This window comes from Pleurodeles waltl, chromosome 5, assembly GCF_031143425.1.
Source record: "Pleurodeles waltl isolate 20211129_DDA chromosome 5, aPleWal1.hap1.20221129, whole genome shotgun sequence".
Classification (NCBI taxonomy): domain Eukaryota; kingdom Metazoa; phylum Chordata; class Amphibia; order Caudata; family Salamandridae; genus Pleurodeles; species Pleurodeles waltl.
The window spans coordinates 1,169,596,671-1,169,619,153 of NC_090444.1; positions in this window are offsets into that span (position 1 = coordinate 1,169,596,671).

The following is a 22,483-nucleotide window of genomic DNA, read 5'->3' on the forward strand; positions in this document are numbered from 1 at the left end:
ACGAATCCCTTACCTCCAATGCCTGGGGTCGTCGTGGGGAGCCCTGTTAAGTGCTCTTGTATCTTCTATTGGTTGAGGAGATTTTCGATGCCATAAACATCGTCTGTTAAAAATAAAACACATCACGTCGGGACGCCCTCTAATGCAACAAGCGTTTAATGCAAAATAGCAAGCAGCACAAAAGATAATAGAAACAATTGGCCAAATGGATCCTAATGCTAAAGTACATGAAATGTAGGACAGTTTAAATATGATGTCTCTCAATACTAATCTATGTAACTAAATCATATGACAAAATATTGTCACTTTCACCAAAAACTTATCTAGGAGCCGGTGGCAGAATCCTCTTTTTAAGGGAGCAGGAGACGTCCTTGAGAAGATATTCATGAATACAATATTGAGCTCATTATTTTCCTAAAATCTAACTTCCAGTTGCAAAATACTGAAAATGAAGTTAAGCCTTGCAAAAATGTACAGATGCACAACTCTGAATGAAATGACGTTTGCCTACTGGAAGCCTAAAATTTGGCAAACATAAGGCATTTGGATAAAGGACACTTCAGGTCCATTGAAAATGACTTCCGTATTTCGAAATATATCAGTATACTAAAGCAATAAAATTGAAGTATATAGGACTATATAATTATGTTTTCACATTACTATGGGCCGGACTATGAGTGGCCAGAGCTGAATGCAATAAATTATTAAATCTGATTTAAAAAAAATCCAACACCAAGGATGGAATTCAAAATTTATTGGATGTGATAACGTAAATTCTGAGGTTTTAGCTAAAAATATTCAGATTTTGGTGGTCACTGCACCAAAACCCACATGTTATGTATGGTAAATACTGTACAGTTTTCCCTTTTAAATTCTGGCAGATTTGACCTGCTGAAAGTTAACGAATGGTTATGTATTTATCGCACTAGGTAATTACAGAGTGCAGTAAATATCACACAAGGCCGAATTCTGGCCCCTGCACAAACTGGGGTTTGGAAAATACCTAATAAGGGCCTTTGTGTACATTTTTAAAAACTTTGCCAGCTTTACGAAAAGAGCAAAGAAGGTCAAATTTTAATAAGAGAGGGGTGACAAAGGAGCTTTGTGCACGGCAGGGACATTCCTGCTGTTACATAGGGTCTAAATCAGTTTGCTCAGCAGCCCCTTACCTCTCCAGAAGTTGTGTACATCCTGTTTGGCGCTCTCGGAAGTCTCATGGTGAGGCCTCAGGCAGCGGGTAGTCAGTTGGCACAGCTGCCGAAGTGTTTTCTCGCTGCACCTCAGTGCCTAGGGCTTCCTTGAGTGACATGAGTGAAAACAGTTCCTTGTTACCTGTCAATCTAAAGCAGGACATCTGGCTGCAGGAAAAAGAGTCAGGTGAAGGTAAACTACATCTCGGGGCAAACTGAGAAACTTCGTCAGTCTTCACGAAAGTAAAGTTTACCAACTTTGCCTGACTAAATGGCCACCGTTTTAAATCTGTCCAGTCCTAATTAGAGGTCCATACTTCAAGGGTTATGATTATACATCCTGTGTATTATTTAAAATGTGTCCAGTCCTAATTAGAGGCCCATACTTCAAGGCGTGTGATTATACATCGTATGTATCATATATGGAACTATGCAATCTCCATAGATTTGTGAGTTCAGCAAGGAGGTGGTGATCTACTAAGATTAAACAGATACATTACGTTACTGTCTAGTACTTTTTATAAACATGAGGAAAAAAAATAACTAAAACATTGAATGCCAAAGACTTAGACACGGGCACACGTGTTCTATTTATGTTATCATTAGCTGAAGCTATAAATAATAAAAAACAAAAGAAAATGAAGACGATTTCTAATATTTGACTTGGGGTTTTTATATTTTGGAAAAGCAAGAAAAATACTTTAGAGAATGTTGGCAACGTGTAATCAGTGACCCAAAATACTACAAAGTCAACATACTAGAGTTGCACTGTGTTTTGATAATATGTCCATATTCTCCTGTTACATCAAGTTTTCATCTCTGGCTCACAAAGGGGCTTTAATGAAACAACACGTCCTTCTTAGCGCACTAAGAGGCATATTTATACTCTGCCTATGCCGAATTCAGCACAAACCCTACACCATATTTATACTCTGACACCTGACCCCGTGAAAACCAAAGTTCCGCTGTGTGCGTCATTTTCGGGATGCGTGAAACGGCCTTGCGTTAATGACATGCAAGGTAGGTGATTTGAATAAAAAAATAATGCCTGGGTCAGGGCAGGTGTTAAAATGGGGCAAACACACCACTACTTGAGGAAAACACACAAAAGCAACAGCAGAGCTCCAAAAGGAAGACATGGAGGTGCTATTCATCCAGCATGCACGAAGATGCAGAGCACAGGACCAACAGCAGCAGCTTCCACCACGCCAGCAGAGACCCCAAAGGCAGCGCAGAAGGCAGGAGAGGATATTCAGGACCTGGACAACCCTTCTAGGACTCAGGCAACAAGACATCATCCAGAGGTACAGACTCAACTGGCAAGCCATTCAGCAGCTGCTGCGCCTCATTGAGCCACAGTTGGCACCCAGCTTGCAGACACCCCACATCATTCCACCAGAGACCAAGCTGCTAGCTGTACTCCACATGTTGGCAAGTGGCTCATTTCAAACCACTGGTGCCCTGGTTGCCGGTATCTCACAGCCCTCATTCTCTGCCTTCCTACCCAAGGTTGGATGCCATCATCTCCTCACACCCCGCCACATCAGCTTCCCCAACACACAGCAGAAGCAGAAGGAGACCAAACACGGCTTCTACCAAATCAACGGCTTCCCACACGTGCTTGGTGGCATTGACTGCACACATGTACGGATTGTGCCACCTGCTCCAACCGAGCATCTATACCGCAACAGGAAGAACACACACTCCATCAATGTGCAGGCCATTGTCGATCACCGGGATTTGTTCACCAACATTGTGGCAAAGTATCCTGGGAGTGTACACGATTCATTCATCTTCTGCCACTGCACCATCAATCAACACTTCCAGAATGGACACTATGGAAATGGCCTACTTGTTGGTAAGTACAGAAACCTACTTATATATACACAGCACAGCAACCCTGTAGGACACACAACACATACACCACTACATTGACACGTGGCCAGGAAGACACTGAGGTTGTGACACTGCTAGTCATGTTAAATATCCTGACCCAATGGGATACACACATATGGACAAATGACAGATGCAAATAACAACAGATGCCAGGCCCCAGACACAAGGGAACAATTTAAAACCACACAGTGACAATGGCATGGCCTTAACTGCCAGTACAACTTGGAAGATTAATCTTACACTATCACATCAATAACACTCAATCACACACCCTTCCAAACAATATGCACTGTGTAAGGGGTATGCAATGTGTTTCGCTGCAGGTATAATACTATGACACACATAGCATGATGATGATGACTCTGATGAATGGGACATGGAATCATTGAGGCTGTACCAACATCTCACATCACACCTGGTCTGACATTGCCCACTACCAATAAGCAAGTGGACTGTGCAAAGAACACATATTGATGTGACAGTATTGCAAAGTGCACATTCCTACACATACAGTTTGAGACAATTACACATATACACAACAGATGTACAGGCATATGGACCTTCTAACACTTAAACCGTCAACCCCACAACCAAGTTAGCCAGCTGAACTGGACCAGGTTAAGTAGTGTAGGTAGACGTCTAAACATGAGTCAACTCGGTAAGGGCAGATAAATAGGTCTCCAGAGAACTTGTCACACATGGGATATTTGTGCATTGTCAATTGTCAACACATCAGTGCTGCCAACTTATGGAGATGTGTCGTACAATGTCATCTAGCCAAATCAAAGGGCCTCACTGATGTTTAATAAATTCTATTGCATATGTTAAATTGGATGGGATGTCCAGCCCATATAGATGCAACCATGTTACCACCACTGTGGAATTGATTCTGTGTATGGAAGTATCATGTCACCCCTATTTAAGACACATGGACACCTCTTTCACATGACATAATGAATGGGAGTACACAATGTACTGCAAGTCTACAAAAATACCGCTGACATCCGGTCAATCAGCCAAACACCAGTTCAGATAATTAAACATCCCAATGCCGATGATACATCCTAGAAGCCTAGGATTCCACACAATAACACAAACACAGATGAGTCTCAGACAACACAAGAGAACAAGTGCCAGGCAAAGTGATAATCATGGTGCAAGCTCCATCAAAAATTTTCATTCATTTTCTCTTTACGCAGATCAGGGATATGGGATCCAGCCATGGATCATGGCCCCATTTGCAAACCCAAGCACAGCGTCAGAGCATGCCTAAAATGATGCACATCGGAGGACACGCACCATAGTCGAGAGGACCTTTGGCATCCTGAAGTCAAGACGCAGGTGCCTCGACATCCCCGGAGGCAGCCTCCTATACTCACCTGAAATGGTCTGCAAAATCATTTTGACCTGTGCCATCCTGCACATTTGTGTAAGGAGGAACATTCCCCTCTATGAACCAGACCCACAAATGCCTGAAGAGGAGGAAGAGGAGGATGTTGTCCATCAACATGAGGGGGACCATCCAAACACTGCAGCAGGATTGCGTCGGAGACAACACCTTGTACAAAACTTCTTTTAACTATAGTCACCATCACCACTGTCTTACCATATGTCATTAAACACCTATTCTAATCACTATATCAAGGTCTGGGTAATTATTTATGCATCACATTATCACTAGGATTCATAATCCGAGTTTGGCCTCATGGAGCATTGCAGATATACAGATTAGGATACTGAAAAATCCACATCACATTTGATGGGTATGAATGTACACCCAACTTCACACACAATGTAAATGACCATTTCACATTTGAAGGTCAATATCAGAGGACCACAGCTATGGCACACATATGTTTTGGCAACATGGTTCATTGCAGCATATGGCACACTACTAAGACACCATCATTCATAAGTTTAAAAACTGCCTCATACATGAGGCAGTGGATGTGCTGCTACATTGGTAACAGGAATGTATGACCAGACCCTTGACAGCAGCAAGTGTGACATCAGCTATCTCTGCAAGGAGTATGTGTGACAAGAAGTTCATCTAAGCTGCAAATGGATAGCACGAGTGCCCCAGGTATGACAAGCATTGCTCACAAGACATGCCCTGCTCATGCAATCCCAGGTCATAGGTCCTGCCACTGCCATGTTTTCAGTCTCTCCCCACCCTTCTCTAGGGGACCCTGGAAATGGACTATTTGTACCCAGATAATCCTTCCTCTACACACACCCAGACTCACATTCTGACTCCAATGTGCTTCTCTCTTTAGTATGGCATGCCATAGTCATAGTTCATCTGTCTGCATGGACTTCAGGTCAGATAATGCACTGCCTGGAAGTCTGTAGGACCTGTAATCACCTGTCTATTGCTTACCATGTGAAAGGTACTGTTGGCCCTTTGAACCTGATTCTCACCTACAGGACTTGTGAGAGACTGAAGCTGCACACACCTGTGAGCACTTCCATGCAGACCAGCCATTTGAACCTGCACTGCCCTTGCTGCTGCCTGGAACGTCTTAGAAGCTGCCATTATATGTATATCCTTGTTATGCATTGCCGTATAACTCACTTGTGTAACACAGGTTTTGGGTGAATGTGTAATGTTGCAGCCCACAGGACAAATACAGTTTTCATTTTCCACAGTGTTATTCCTGCTTTACCCAGCCCCAGTCTGCTCACTGTGTATTTGCCTTGTTCATGTTAGTTCCTGACAGAGCCTCCACCCTGTTAGCCTGATTGGTTCCTGTCTTTCTGTTACCATAAAGGTTCCCTGTGGCTACTTTTGTCTCTTAGTTGCTTTCTATGCCCTCACTTTCCTCCTGGGGTATTGTGTCTGGTAGGTCTACAATGAATCCTCAAAAAGATTGTACAGCGTAATCAGTTTACTTATCGTATCATGGTGTGTGACATGTCTTGAAATAGCCTAATCACAACCCATCCCTTCTCTGGGTTTCATGTATGCATGAGTGACAAACAGTGACAGTGTACCATGCCTGTATGCATGGATTGGGTATGTGGCCTCCAGCACAACAAACAACATTTGCTAATGTGCATGTAGGACAAAACATGTTTGTGCCCTGATGGTCCACACGGAGATTAACATCAGCCCCAACCTATTGATGGGGCTTGCGTGGTGAATAGCTGTAAGATTAATCAGCACAGAGGCACTGATGTTCCCGGTTGCAGTGGGAATTTTAGAGGCCACCCTGTGAACAAATGTTGTGATGAAACCTGCCGGTTTAAAATTACTGATTCATCAACTTTGTGAGCACACCAAGGTTGCCCTGTTGTCAGTCTCAGAAAACGTCTGCAGTGCCATAGCTGGACTATCCCCATGTGTTTTTTCAATTCCTCTTTGGCTTTCATTCAAATCTGCTTTGAGGGATACTCTGTTGATGCAGGGAATGGCTCCACAGACTCATGACTAGACCTGCAAGTAACTGAGACAAAATGGACCCCAATAATGACAAAGGGTAAACATGGCCACACACTTGAACCGGACACCTTTGTGCAATTAACCACTGGGAATATGTGAACACATGCTGCTTGGTCTGCTGGTTCTCCACTGCCACAAGAGAAACATAGGTAATTTATATGACTCAAACTGTGGAGTGACATTACATTTTTGGTTTTGTTTTGGGATTCTGTGTCACATACACTGTACATACATTGCATTTTCAAATGCCTGACTCATGGGTAGTATACAAACAAGTGACCAGGAAGTGGTGTCCAACATTCCAGTACATGTGATGGTTTAGTCTTGTAACATTGCCTTTATCACCCGTCCTCTATCTATCGTGTGAATAGTTTGTCATGGGAGATGCTTTTGTCCCAAAAGTCAGGGAAGTTCACACAGCATTTGTTGCTACGTGTATGACAAACACATTTCCTGACTCATTGCCACAGTGAATAGCATCTGATGATTATCCACATTTACAACACATGCATACAAGCACATTTAAGAAAACACGTCTTGTGATGTTCACACAGAGGGCCAATTAAAATTGAAATAGCCATTTCACAGACATTGAAACACAGGCTATGAGTTAATGTATTACGTTGCGTAGCCTTGCTATCCTCTATTGACGCACAGACTGGGTAACCTGCTCAAACTGGGTAATACCAATTTTGTATTCCAAAAGTTTGGGTATCTATTGTGTCAGTGAAGAGTGATAATCCGGTACAACAACTAGAGGATCATGGTCCGCAGTAGTGTTATCTGCCACATGTGCCCAGCCACTGGAAGGCAAAATGTAGGTGCAAACAGCCTATCTCTATATAGTTACAGCTGTCATGTACTATAACAATGTTAGAAATGACCCAAGCCCAGTAAAAGACATACATTTTGACGCATATGAGTAAAAAAAGACGCACATGCGTCAAAATTTGCTGCATATGCGTAGAAAAATGACACTCACAGCCATGGTACATCCATTGGCCCGAGCAGTAATTCCTACACTGTACCCCATGAAATTGGTTACCAATGCAAAATATTTGGAACTATGGATGTGGGAGTCATAATATTTTGACGCATCATGATAAAAACGCACCACATTTGAGGCAGGAAGTGATGTCATAGGATATTCTGTTTACAGAATTGGTACAGAGGGTGTACTTTCACTTACACTTTGCAGTCTGTGATTTTTCTAGAATGTGTGGCTGTGCTCTGAGTTTTTTCTGTCACAATTGTGATTTTGTCTCCTGTGTGCCATCCAATTTGTCATCTGTGTTATTTGTAAGTGTCTCAGTTGTTCTTTGTAAGTGTTTAATTGTCATTTTTGGTGTCAACGTTTGTCTTTGTACTGTTGGGAGTCTGTTGTGGCTATTGTTAGTTTAGGGATAGTTGGGCTGTTTTAGGGTTACTTTTTTTGTCATTTTCATCACTACATTCCCTTTATTTTCCTCTGGCCCTTTAATTTTCATATTATATCTGTCATGTTGGGTAGGCCATGTCTGGGGAGAATGGGTGAGGAGGAGCTGGGGGGATTCATTTGGCTGGTGTGCCACTTCCTCCCCTTGATGATCGAAGCAGGGTGATACAGGGGTATCACACAGAGGTGAGGAGGCTCCGGTGGTCAAGGGTCCTGTCCTATCTGGATGGCGTATACAACACACCGCGCAACGACCACCAACTAAAGCACCGCTGGGCTGACCTTGTTGCCAGAGAGCAAGACCTGCTGGACCACCAGGGTATTGTGTTTGGTGGCCCTGTTGGTGAGTACAAATCAGAGTAATGTGCACATATAAATGCTCTGTAGTGACAGTAGCAGATTTGTTGATATGCTGCAGGCAATGTTTTTGGACATGTGGAATGCAAGTTAAACATACAGTGGCCCTGAGTTATACAATAATTACTACACATTATCATCATTTGTTGACGCAACAGCTGCACTAAGTTACAAACACAACTGGAGCTTGTAAATTAGTGCTGCCTTCACGTCAATAGATGATGCTAATGCGGCTCTAACATATGTTTTATCCATGGTCTGTGAGTGTACCAGGAAAGAGATGTTTTTCACCAGCTAATTCACAGAATTAATGTGTTCCCCAACTATTTCGAATACATGTCTGAACTGAATTCTGGCCCTATGTACCAATTTCTTTCTAACCCCTGGTAATATCTTAGGCTGATAGTTTGACTTGGTTGTGCCGCAATTAAATTAGGAATGGATTCCAAAGTAATGCACACGGGTTCATTTCTAAATGGTTGGTGCTACTTTCCATAGCTGTAGCATATAACATTAAGCAAATGATACAATATGAGGAATGACAACTATCCCTGGCCCTCTGTTCATTGTACCTGTGTGTTTTAAATTGGTCTTGGGAACAATAGCTGGAACAGAGCTAATGCATTTCCCATCTGTGTTACTCAATTGCCATGCACTTCTCATAAGTTATGGGGTCATCATGGGATACCTGACGTTGGGGAATGCATGGTCACAATGTATTACGTGCATGATGTTGTGCAAGGGACCCCTGACCAATTCCATCATACATATGAAGTTCCCTAATACTTTGCTAGTTTTGTTTGGTACACCGCTGCTGCTCTAGTGCAGCATATGAACAATGACTAACTTCCCAGTATGGAGGCTATCACAGATATGGGTGTATGCTAAGATCAGAAGACCAGCATTCCCGCGACTGCTGCCATTCCAAAGGTACATACAAAATGAAACCTACATCATCATGATTGACACAGTGGTACATTTGCAAAACCATGTTTTAATAATGTGACAGTGTCAGTTTGCTGTATACCCGCTGATCTCCCAACTTGGCAAATGTAAGATGATGAATGTGGCAAACTGTGATTTCCAAATCCCATTATGGGTACACGGGGCAATGAGTGACACATTTCAGGTGCAATGACTACACCTGTGCTCATGCATTCTGTCATGGATGACCACAATATATACTGTCAGCATATATCGCTTTGTTGTTTTGATTGAGATAAATGGCCAATGCATGTTTAGCGTAAGATTGTCATCAAGTAACACACAGGATCCCTGCCATCATGGCGTCATATCGGGCATATACAGCTCTGGGTACATTGGCAATGTGGCATATGTAACCAATAGACAACACAGGCCCACATATAATGGACCATAGAAAACATAATAATTCATGAGCTATACTCACCCCACATGAGCATCACACAGTAACTGATTGTCCCTTGATGCATGAGCGACAATACCTGAGTGACTTGTATTGCAGTGCACCAGGAATGTGGCTTTGCATGTCTCTCATAGCAACAAATGATGAAATGGAGTACCCTCCATAAATAAATCTGCACCCAATTAAGTAATCATGTTTGTCTCCACATGATTGTTAGGGTCACTGCATGTGTGCATATGTGTGTGCATCACTCACTGGAGTGACAGGGTCAATACATGTTTGCAGTGGTATGTCTTTTGGGGTGACTACATGCCTGAGGTGCTAGTCTATCATATATAATGTCACACACAGTGAGTTTTTGTTCCAAGTGTTGGACAGTGCGCAGACATTGAGCACATTTCACCCTTCCATGTTTTACAGGTGGACCTGCTCCCTACACAGTCAGAGAAGTGGCTTGATTTGCGGACCCAGACATATCTAGTACGTGTTGATATTTCAGTTCTGTGTTGTGTTTGCAGCTGTTGTGTGATTGACTCCTGTGTGTTGGACACATAGCAAGGAATGATGTGCTGGCACATGATTTAATATGTAACTTGACTGGAGTTTCACTTTTATTTCCATATTTGAGTTGGACAATCAGTGGCGTATAGCCATATTTTGGGATTGTAGTGCAGCCCTGTAGGCATGGGCATGTGAAGAGAGTGACATTTGTTGATAACAATTTTAGAGGGAAAAATTAGCAGAGGGCCATATTCATGATTTAGTCAGCAAGTCAGACCCTGAATCTCACAGCATAGGGATGCCAAAGTCTTAGCTACAGACTTGAGCCTCCCTGTTCACTAATGAACATGTTCGAATGTATGTTTGACTTCCTAGCAGCATGTAGCGCCACATGTTGTGCTACGTGTATGTGGCACTTGAGTAAAATGTCATAGGTGTGCATGCAGCTCATGCCCAGATGTGTGGTTGCATCTATCTTCTTGTTGTAGGAGAGGTATTGGTGGTATCAAATGATGTTGACAATTGCCTGCAATTACAAACATAAATGTGGATGGGATTGGCCAAGGCTTGTGTCTATCCTAGTTGGACAGCCTCCTTACCTGTGGTGGACTGACTAAACTCATGTACAGCTGTCCAAAGCTTCCTGAGTGTCCTTGATGTTTGAAAGTACGTGTTGCTTGTCCACCTCCCCGAGGCACAGGCTTAGGGTTATGAAATGTGTACCTAGGTGTGATGAACCAAGTGTAGTACAGACATGTAAATCTGTAAATCACTTGTCCAAACCTAGGATACCCACTCTTGATTTGCAACTGCATACCATCCTGGCAATTCCATTTACAAATCACAGATCTTGTGGCCCTTGATTGTCATCCAGAAGATAGTCATTAGTTGCCCTGGCACATGTGGAGGACGTGCAGCATTTGTTATGTGACTAATGGCTGAACAATGATGCTTAGATCATTTAAGTACACATCTTTTAAAGCATTGCTCTGCTATTAGCTAGGACATGTGTAGGCTACGTTGGCATGTACTTCTTCAGGGAGAATCTGTGATCTGTATGGTGATGTGGCCGGTTTCAGATACATTAGATGTATTGTCTGATGATCATCAGTAGCTGTATCACAAAATGATGTACCTAATGTTTGTCTTTATCTTTTTTAACAGCAGCCAACATGGATGCCATGGATGCCAGCCAGATCTGTAAATTTCAGCGGCGGGCGAAGCATTACCGCCACATTCTGGATGTGGAGTATGGGTTCCGCCACATGACACGGCGTTATCTCCATGAAAGAGCATCAGGGGTGTGGAGGGCATTTGCCAAAGGGGGACCTTTGGTGTCCACAACAGCCACCACCACCAGCACCAAGACTACGATCCAGGTGGCACCAAGGATGTCAGCAACCACTGAGGGACCTTCAACTTCCTCAGCTCCAAGACCACTGACAGCAGCACCTGCACCTCCCCCTCCAAGCATGGCACCACCAAGTGGACAACCAACAACAACCGGCATTCAGACCACCTCTGCTGCAGTCATTGACACTGCTGATTTTAGTGCTCTGCAACGTGACATGCGACGGATGTTGCGCAGACTGGACAGGCTGCAGCAGGAGGTGTCACAAGTAAATAAGAGGGTGCGTGCCATAAAGAAGACCCTGCAGAGGGCGAACTTGTGACTATAATACTCTCACCCATGATTCCCTCCCCTCCCTCTTCTTTCCTGGTTCTTTTAATTAGTGGGTTTAGGGGGCTTAGTGTTAGGTGAGGATAGGATGTTAGTTTAGTTAGTAGTAGTGGGTTGGGGGTGGAGGGTATTATCTTTCTGCATGTTTTTTATGTGTGTGGGTGGGTGGGGGATGATGTTGGGGTTTTTGTGTATACAAAGAAATATATACATATATTTGTTTAGTATAAGATAGCATGTGTTTAGGTTAGTATATGTTGTCCTCCATGTGTCCCGTCATATAAGGAAGTTGGGGGGTTGATGTTTAGAGTGTTAAGTTAAATGTGATAAGTGAGTTTAGGTTAGGGTAGTTAGGGCCAGTTGTGGGTAATGTGTAGTTAGGATAGGTTAGGTTAGTTAAGGTGTATCCCCTAGTTTTAGTATCCTTTTTTACAGTTAAATAAATATTTAGGAACTCCTTTACAGTATGTGTCATATGCTTGGGGATCAGGGCCTTGGCATGGGTGAACAGTGTCAATTTGGTATTTCATTTGTGTTCCATCCTGCATCCAAATCCCAACTGAGCTGTCACATTGGCAGCTACACCAAAGCTACTTCTCTATGCATCTGCCATACATTGCACCCACCACTCACAGTTACTTTGGATCCCAATATTTTGTTAGGTTTGGATGTATGTTTTCAATCTGACATACTTTGAGACCAGATTTGGTATTGAGGATACTGTTTTACGTCCGCCTGCAGCCTGATGTTTATATGAACCCTGATAAGGTGAGTGGTGGTATAATCGTATGTAGTATACTATACATGACTAACACCTATCATTTGTTACATTGTACAGCCAGGTTACTTATTTGTCTGTACACTCAAACACATCCATTCCTGCTGAATGGTGTGTGTGATGAAAGATTTGAGTCAAATGTCACATACGTAAAGATTGGCTGGAAGAAAAATTATTAGACAATATTTTTCTGCTTAGACATCCCTTGAAGAAGACTTATTCTGTCCGGCACAGCATTATACTGTGTATTTTCTATTTACCTCAGAATTAAACCTCAGGAAGGGCAGATAATGGTACAATCCAGACCTCAGTGCATAGTTATCAGCCCACAAGCTTTCAAGACAGTTGTATTGACATTCTATGGGCATTGACATGAGGCAGACATCACTAATCTTCACGTTTGATGTGTCACATTACACAGAGACAAAGTGGTTGTGTAAGTGCTATTTATTTTAAAGTGCTGTAGTGCTATATTTACATTGTCCATGATTGTGAGTCCATTAGTGTGACACCTTCCATTGTGATCCTACACAAGTTGAAACGGACATGTCATTGGACATGCTGGGGTGAAGTGTCATACAGTGCAGAGGGACAAGAATTTCCAATGAGGTAGTGAGAGACCATCACAGGGCATTGTGACAAGGTGAACAGTGTGGGCTGGAGAACAGTGCTTGGGAGCAGCTGTTGCAAGACTGGCATGTTAACAAGCACAGGACCTTGGTTTTAAGTGGCCAGGTTGCAGGGACTAGTGCTACCGGGCACTCTTACGTGTGAAGGTGATCTGTTCCACGTCTTCATCTTCTGATGTGTGTGTTGTCTCCTCTGCCCTTGGTGGTGGTGGGCGTGAAGGGGCAACACACACCTCAGTGTTTGAAGACATGGATTCAGAAATCCCGGTAGCTGCTAACTGTGGGGCTATTAAGGGCAGTTCTGCAGCAAGGAAGAGCTGCTGATTGTTAAGGATAGCAGCCCCATCACTGTAGTAAGCAGCCAGGTCGGCCCTGAGGGTGTCAATATTGCATTCGTGCACGCATTGAAAGGTTTGTTGTTGGAGGTGTTGTGTCAACTCTCTTACTGCTGTGCTGATTTCCTTCACACTTTTTTCAAGTTCTTGCAAGATTGATGTTCACCCTTGCATGGCTGCTGCCTGTTCTGCAGTTGACATCATGCATGAACGCATCCCCTCTAGGCTGGCTGCCATACTTTCCATCCCCACCCGCACCTCCTTGGCCATCTCCTGCTGTACTCCAACTACAGTTCTTTCAAAGCTGGTGCCAGTGTCGTCAGAGTACTCAGCCGGGTTGGAGCTGGCAGGTCGTACAATTGGAGTGGTGGGTGGGTCCTCTGTGATTGCTGCTATATCTGTGTTCCTCCTTGCGACTGAAGGTGGGGTCTGGAGGGTTCCAAGGACATCTTGGAGGGTCTGCTGGCTGATGTTTGTTAGTTTGTCATCCATGTCATCAGGGAAGTCCAGGACAGGCATATCCCTATGAGAGCCATCGTCCTCTGCAATGAGATATTGTACAATTAGTGTGTCTGTGTTGTGGCATTTGTAATGTGACGTGCCTCACTTCCTATTAGTTGCACATTGTGATATTGGTTCCTGTTCATTGGTCCTGTCTTTAATATTAGCATTCTCCCAGGCCTATGCGCCACTTGCATGTCACATGTATTGTGGGCAGTTTGGGGACTTGTCAGCGTCACATCCTCTAGGTGTAGGTTCTGCCCAAATTGTATATTGCCACCTTCTTGTCCTACTTGACCCTCCGTCTACTTCCATTCTCATGGTGAGGCCTTGCACTGGCTGTGGGTGTTCTGATGGCACTTGCACCACACTTAACAATCTGGAACTGCCCCAGTCTCTGATATTTCACATCCAGCTATATGTTGCTCAGACCTAGCATATACTATGTATAGCATTGGCATGGCACACTACATATGTCAGCATTGGTAGTGTGTAATGTTGATGTTGGGTAATGTGTGGTACATATGATTGCACTGATGGTCCTAGCAGTGTTCCATTTCCTCTTCTGATGGTGCGGGTGTATTTCACTAGCCGGTGACATATGTCCTCCCCCTCAATGCTGTTGTCTGAGCAGTATAACAGTTGGGATGTTGCATGGTGTCAATGCAGCTATTGTGACCCAGGCACAGGGTGGACCCTGACATATGCAGCATGGGTATGACATTAGTGCTATGTACCTCATAATGTTTATGACAATGGCTGATGTTTGTAGCAACTATGGGCATTCACATTTGACAGGATTAGCACATTTGTATTGATTACAGGGGATTGATAAAGTTGTCATCCTGAACCCTCTAATTTGGTTGTGTTTGATCCATGGGCACGTAACTGCCATTAGCTACTTGACCTGCACACACAGCAGAGGTGGTAGTGGCAACTGTTGTCAATGTTACATTCCACTTGCGGATATGGCCTGAGACTGTTAATTGAGCCCTAGTTCATGTAGGGAGCATACCAGCTGTTGCATGACAGCAGGCCAGTTTTACGTTGTACCCTACCCTCCTGGACTGGCTTTACCTATCCAACATCCCTGGCATGGCAGCATACCCCCATGCAAATGTTGTTGGTGTAGTGTAGTACTGTGCCCCAGGTTTCCTCTGAACAGCCCATGCCCCTGTGCCGTGCCCCTTTACCCATTCCACTCCCTGAATATCATGACTTACATGCATTGTGCAGAAGGTATTTCCACCCCCCCTGCTTACAGTTAACATTTGTACATTTTAGTTCCACATGCCACTTACCCTGCATCTGTGTTGTCGCCTGGTAGTCTGTGCTGTCCTGTCTTTGAATCCCTGTGACGATCTCCTCAGGGATGAAGGCTGCCACCATCTCCTCTATGTGGTCCAGGGCATTCCCACCTCCAGTGCTGCCTTTCTGTTCCTGGCTATCTTTTCCTGGGTCCTGCGCTTGCAGTCATGACAGCGTTTCTTGCACTCGATGATTGTTCTCCATACTTCTGCCACACTGTTTATCTTGTCAACAATTTGTTGCCATATTGCCTCTCTCCTACTAATTGGCAATTTAGAGGTGACAAAAAGTTGGTGCTGGTGTTCCGTCACCAGTATTTCCTGCTCCTCTGCACTGAACCAACACTTTCTTTTCTTCTTCTCCCTCTCCTGGGTCTTGTGTGGGTCCTCCTGGCTGGTTCCTGGTCTGTTGTCATCTTCCTGTGGTCTGTCCAAGCTTCTGGGATCCACTTAGACTCTCCTCTGCACATTTTGCTGTGTTTGTGCCACTTTTTGACGCAATTGCATAAAAAAAAGACACGTATCCGGTTTGCGGCGTTGGAAACAGGATCAAAGTCATTTTCGCTGCGTTAACGTCATTTTTCTTTACGACGTGACCCATTGGTTTGAGTAAAAAAAAATTACTCACACCAGTGGTTTGCGCCGCCGTGCGTCAAAGTATAAATTTGACGCCCGAGCGGCACAAAGAAATGTTGTTAGCCCGCATTAAAATTTTTGACGCAAAACTGCGTCGAGGCAGTTTTGCATCAACAAGTATAAATATGGGCCTAAGGCCCATAGTTATACTTTTCTAGCGCCACATTTGTGTAGTTATTTTATGCAAAATCAGCGCAAACTTACAAAATACAGTTGTATTTTGTAAGTTTGCGCTGCTTTTACATAAAAAAATGACGCAAATGGGGCGCTAAAAAAGTATAAAAATTGGCCTAAATCTGTTAAATATGTTATGTGTGATTGCAAAAAGCTTTCGTGAACAAATGTGTCACCTCTTCGAATGTAGTTTTAATATGATAGAATGATAATGTTCTGCATTCCAGACAAATGTCCCATGTCAATCGGGGTGACCTTCAACTTAATGTGATTTTCATCTAACCATACTACTTGTGCTAAACCTGTGGTTTCACTGTTCACATTGTAATTGCTGGTCGAGACACTAGGCCTGGCGGGCTGAAAGCCACCCTCATGACCTGGCCTGTTCATGGGTGTGCAGTGGTGAACTACTAGTCACTTGCGCATTCATTTTAAGCCCCCTGTACAACCTAAAGCACTGCATCGGCTGTCTCCCATGTTTATCCCAAAGGTATGGTCCGGTACACACTGAGATGTACTTTTCACTCCTCATCAGCGAATTTCTTGACTGTACCTGCATTTTCACAATTTTGAGGTGGGAAGGGGAAGGGTGTACTGTTTCTCATTCTGTGCTCTCAGACTTGTTTTATTCCACCAATACACAAAAGAATCAAACTTTTAAGTTCCAGGCCTGTGGTATGGACTGAGATCAAGAGCAGGTGCACTGTGGTCTGGAAGGACACACCACTTGCACTGCACCTTTTTCTTGTTAAAGTGACAACTGTCCTCTTACCAAGTTGTGAAATAAAAGCATTGGTGCAGCAGTTGGTTATAGATGTGGGACCAGGCCTTATTCCCGCTACATGCATGGAGAGAGTGGCTGACTGGCCTCTCCTTTTAACAAGAATTGGCAAAGCCAATAGGTCTCATCAATGCAGGAGCTATTGGGTTGGCCAGTTTGGTTTAGCCATGTTGCTCACCAGCGTGGCTGCTGCTCCAGCATGACTAAAACTATGTGCCATGGAGTGGTGGGTGTGAACGGAGTGGTGTAGAGTGGAATGTCATGGATTATTGTAGAGTGGCATAGACTGTCATACAGCGGAGAGTCAGAGATTGGAGTGTCTTAGTGCAGAGTGTCATATAGTGGAGGGGTGTGGAGTGGAGTAGGGTCAGAATGGCATAGAGTATAGTTGCATTGAGTAGAGTGTCGTACAGTGGAGTGTCGCAGACTAGAGTGTTGAAGAGTGAAGAATCCTAGAGTGAAGTGGCTTAGACTGGTGTTGGGTGGAGTGGCATAGAGTGAAGTGATGTAGAGTGGCACAGAATGATGTAAAGTGGATTAGAGTGGCATGAAGCAGGTGGATTAAAGTGGAGTGGCGTGAATGATGTGGTGTAGAGTTGCACAGAATGGCGTAGAATGATGCAGATTGGAGTACAGTGGCATAGAGCAGAGTATAGTGGAGTGCAGTAGAGTAGAGTGCAGTGGAGTGGTGTTGAGTGTAGTGGCATAGAGTGGAGTAGCATAGACTGTTGTAAAGTGGAGTTGCATAGAGTGGAGTATGCATGGTGTGGAAATGCACTGCCATTACAGATGACATATTTTCTATTGCAATGACCATTACATCTGCACAGATATACAGTTTTTCTTATAAAACTATACAGCTCACAAACGATAATCTGTGGAACAGGCATTACCAAGTGTTTTGATCATACTAAAATACTTGTTTCCACCGCACTTTAGAATTACAAATCATGTGCTTCATCTGTGTTTTCCTAATTCTGATATATTCTGAAATGTTTGCCCAGTTCATTTAAAGACCATTATATTTTTTGTGCATTTCTTTGTGAGCCTTCCCTTACACAGTTACCCAGCAGGATTGTCACATAAATACTTTCATTTTGAAGTCAGAGAAAGACAAGTAAGCACCAAGCTCCCTCTGAAGACAGATTCTGAAATTTGACCCCTGTCTTTGAATGCACAGCAAATGTGATAAGACAAGAACCAGTTTTAAAGACCTGTTTACAGAAAATAAGCATTGTGGAAGAAAGCAGTAAATAGTCTTTGCTTCACAGGACGGACAAACTCAAGCTGGATAGCCTAAAATGAATTAAAAGAGAAGATAGAAAGCAAGCAAATGTTAATTACAAAACACAAAGTCAATGATAAACAATCGGAAGAATGCACCCCCAGTGAAGCTTTAAGAATGTACCTAAGCTGTGCTATGCTGTCAGATAGGCTTCGACATAAAACTGGGTCTACATGTGGGCTGTGAGTGATTGCAAGGACACATGAATCTTTATTGGATCTCCTGTGTATGAATAGTTCTCAAAATGAGAATGCAGAGATCCTGTTAGATGGGGAAGTGAGTTGTGTATGGCCCCTTCAACACTCTCTTGAAGTGGGCAAGGCTCACGCAAAAAGGAGGAGGGAAATAGAAACCCCTTTGAAATGTAAGGTTAGTCTCAGCATCCTTTTGGCACTGTTTATTCACAGATGGCTGTTGTGTATTAAGTAGGTGATGGAAGTCTATCTCATTTTGTGCCATTTCTCAATAGAACCTGTCGGGGACACTGGCTCCAGGTTTCTGCTTCCCAAATCTGCAGAAGGAAGACAAGTGCCTGAAACACACTTCCCTCAACCAGATATAACCCATAACAAAGAGAGGATCTCGGATCAACATTTTAGTCTGCTAGCTCAGTATCAATGTAAGATGGTATACCAGAGTTTCATGGACTAGGCAAGATTTATGACTTCCAGGCGAGCTAGATTTGACAGCGAACCCTCTTCTCAGGTCATGAACATACCTGGAAGTCCTCCAACAATACTGATAGAAGTGTTTGGGAGAAGGCTTGAAAGAAGGAATTATCCCTGAGGAAAGATTATGTTTGTATTTGTAGGAAATTGGGTTATTAGTTAAGAGGACTAGAAGCCCCACTCAAATAACAAACCCAATCCTTGTCAGAAAGAACCGGTAGCGTCACTAAATTAACCTGTACTTAGCCCTGTGGCAGCTTAGGCCAGAGCAGCCAGGCTTAACTAAGAGGCAATGCATAAAGTATTTATGGTGCTCACAAACAGTAATAAAGTGAAAGCTCAACACAAGAAAAATTCCAAACCAATTTAGAACACTAGTGTAAGTTTTATTAAATAAAATGACACCAAAACAATTAAAATCCAACCAGGAATTTCTATAGACAATAGTGCCAAAAAACACTTTGTTGATTTGGTCAAGCTGGGCCAAGACAACATCTCAAGCTCAGGCTGAATTGTATCTTTTTTTCCTTGGGGCTGCGATCCAAGGACCTGCATTGGTTTGCACCATGCACCGTCAGTTCCGGTGAGGCTGCCTATCAGGAGCTTCAAGGTACTGTGATGCGAGGTACTGTGTCGGTTGCATCACTAGTTATGGTGAAGCCTTCAGTTGCGCCTGGAAGAGTACACTCTGACTCCGGGCAAGAATCAAGGAATATCAGGACAACATATAGGGGGTCAGGACTGACTCCAGCTGAGGCCAACAGAGGGGACAGGTCAGATTCAGTTGAGTGTGGTCAGCTGGAAAGCAGAAGAGGCCTCTGGAAGCTTGTTGTGTCCCTGTAGCTCAAACAAGATATCAGACGATTGACCCTTGGAGCCACTTCTATGGAACTTGGGACCAGGACAAGGGGGTCCAATTTTCCTTCTTTAGAAAGCAAGGCAATCCCTCCAGTAATAGGGCAGTTTTTTTGGCAACACAACAGCAGAGCCATTCACAGTCTTGTGACACAGGACACCGGCAGAAAGGACTATTTCGTTTTGTCAGGAAACTGGCAACTTTCTAAAAGTGCCATTTTCGGAATAGTAACTTAAAACCCAACTCTACCACCGAAGAAGATTTTCAATTTAACATCATATGAGTGTAAACAGCATATCCCTCATTACTCCCAAACTAAAGTCAGCACTCGATTGGGAGTAATAAGGCTACCCAGTGTTAGTCTAAGGGAGAGATATCCGCACAGCAGGAAAAAACAACTTTAGGAGTTTTTACCGCCAGGATATGTAAAACTTAAACCCACATGTCCTACTTTTTAAAAACTATGCACCCTGCCTTATGAGTCTTTAGGGCCTACCTCAGTGGTGACCTATAAGTGATAAAAAGGAAGGGTTAGGCCTAGCAAAAGGTTTATTTTGCCATATCGAAACGGAAATTTAAAACTGCACTACAGGCTGAACATGTATTACAGTGCTGCTTTAGTGGGTGGCACAAGAAGTGCTGCTACCCACAAGCAGCATTTAATTTACAGGTCCTGGGTGCATGAGGTACCATTTACTAGTGATTTACAATTAATTTAAATGTGCCAAGGTGTAGTCCAATTTTACCATGTTTTAAGGAAAGAGCATAAGCACTTTGACATTGGTTAGCAGGAATAAAGTGCACAGAGTCCTGAAAACCAACTAAAATGTCAGAAACCTGGGCAACCCTTTAGGGAATGTGAGGTCCAACTATATCATCCTAAGAGGATAGTTGATAACGAATTACAACCCTCAAGATTATGTTGTTCCTGCTCCATTGGCAATGGAGAAACCTACTGAACGAACAAGGGGTTTGAATCACATCTATGGACATGGTTAAAATTCCTGCCTTGCTTTCTACCTCAGAGCACTTTCAGCACTCCTGCCATGGGGCCTTTGTGCACATTAGTGCACGGGCACCTAGTGACAACTCCAAACCCCATCAGACTCCCATAAAACTTCCCACTTGAACATGGCATGAATGTTGTTCACCCATGTCGGCCTGGGCTCATCGCTCCTTTAAGTGGTGTGTTATGGTGCGGCATGTCCCTCAGAGGCCACACATGGAGACTTATTGGCACATCTGTACACTTTCCTAGTACATTTCAGGTTAATCTTAGTGATGGTTACTAGCTCAATGGCACGTCTGGCTGTTTTTTTAGGTTTTTTTTTTCAAGTTGAACATGATTGTCAATTTCGAACCACCGGGTTTGACCATTTTTCTCCTCAAGATGGCACCATTAATATCACCTGTCTAATTGGTGATGATAGAGGGCACTGGACTTTTCTAGATGTACTCTTGCACTTTCACAGGTGGTGCTCATCAGCCAGTGAATCGAAGTCGCTTTGCAACGCAGAGCTCTGTCACTGAGAATTTGTTTGGTAGAGCAGCAGGTCGTGCTTGTACACCTTTTCCTTTGCTAGAATGTATGTTAATGTTGCTTTTTTAGCGTAGTTGGCAGTGTAAATGGTAATTAGTACTTTTTATGTAACTTGTTCACTTCCTGTATATTTATGCATTGATTATGCCTTTGTAGTTTGAGTGAGTGTAGACAGTGTATCCGGCCTAATACATCTTCCATATGCGATTTGGGATTCACTTTGTCGTAATAGAGAAGTTAGGCCCATATTTATACTTTTTAGTGCAAACCTGCGTAAACTCAGGTTTGCGCCAAAAAGTATAGCGCCGGCTAGCGCCATTCCCAGATGCCGGCCGGGCGCCATATTTATGGAATGGCGCTAGGGCCCTGTTAGCGTCCCTGGAAAGGATGCTAACAGGGCCGGAGAGGCGCAGGAGAATCGGGGCTTGTGCACCAAATTATGGTGCTACGCTGTTTAGAGGCAAAAAAAATTACCTCTAGGCAGTGTAGCGCCATTTTCTGGCGCACAAGCCCCATTGACATGACTCCTGTCTTACTAAAGACGGGAGCCATTCCCACAACCACAATGGCCATGTCCCCTGGGCATGGCCATTGGGGCCAGTGCCATGCAAGGGGCCCCAAATCAGGACCCCAAGCAGCGTTGGATAAAAATAAATATATACTCACCTGGACTTACCTTCGGATGGGTCCCCCATCTGTAGGTGACCTCCTGGTGTGGGTAGGGGTGGCCCTGGGGACAGGGAAGGGCACCTGTGAGCAATTTCCATGGTTTTTGACCATGGAAATCTGCCTACAGGTCCCCCAATGCCTGCCCATACCCAGGCATTAAATAATGGCGCAAAGCAGGCTTAGCGCCATTATTTAAGGCCCTTCTCCTCCTTTGTGTGATTTGTGCATGGGGGGATAAATAAGGCGCTAGGGCCTTTGAGCCATTTTTTGCCTGGGAACGCCTACCTTGCATCTCATTGACACAAGGTAGTTTTCCGCAGGCAAAAAATTACGGTGACTCCAATATTTTGGCACTAGACATGTCTAGCACCAAAATATAAATATGGAGTCACGTTTGTACCGGATTTACGTTTAAAAAATGACACAAATCCGGTGCAA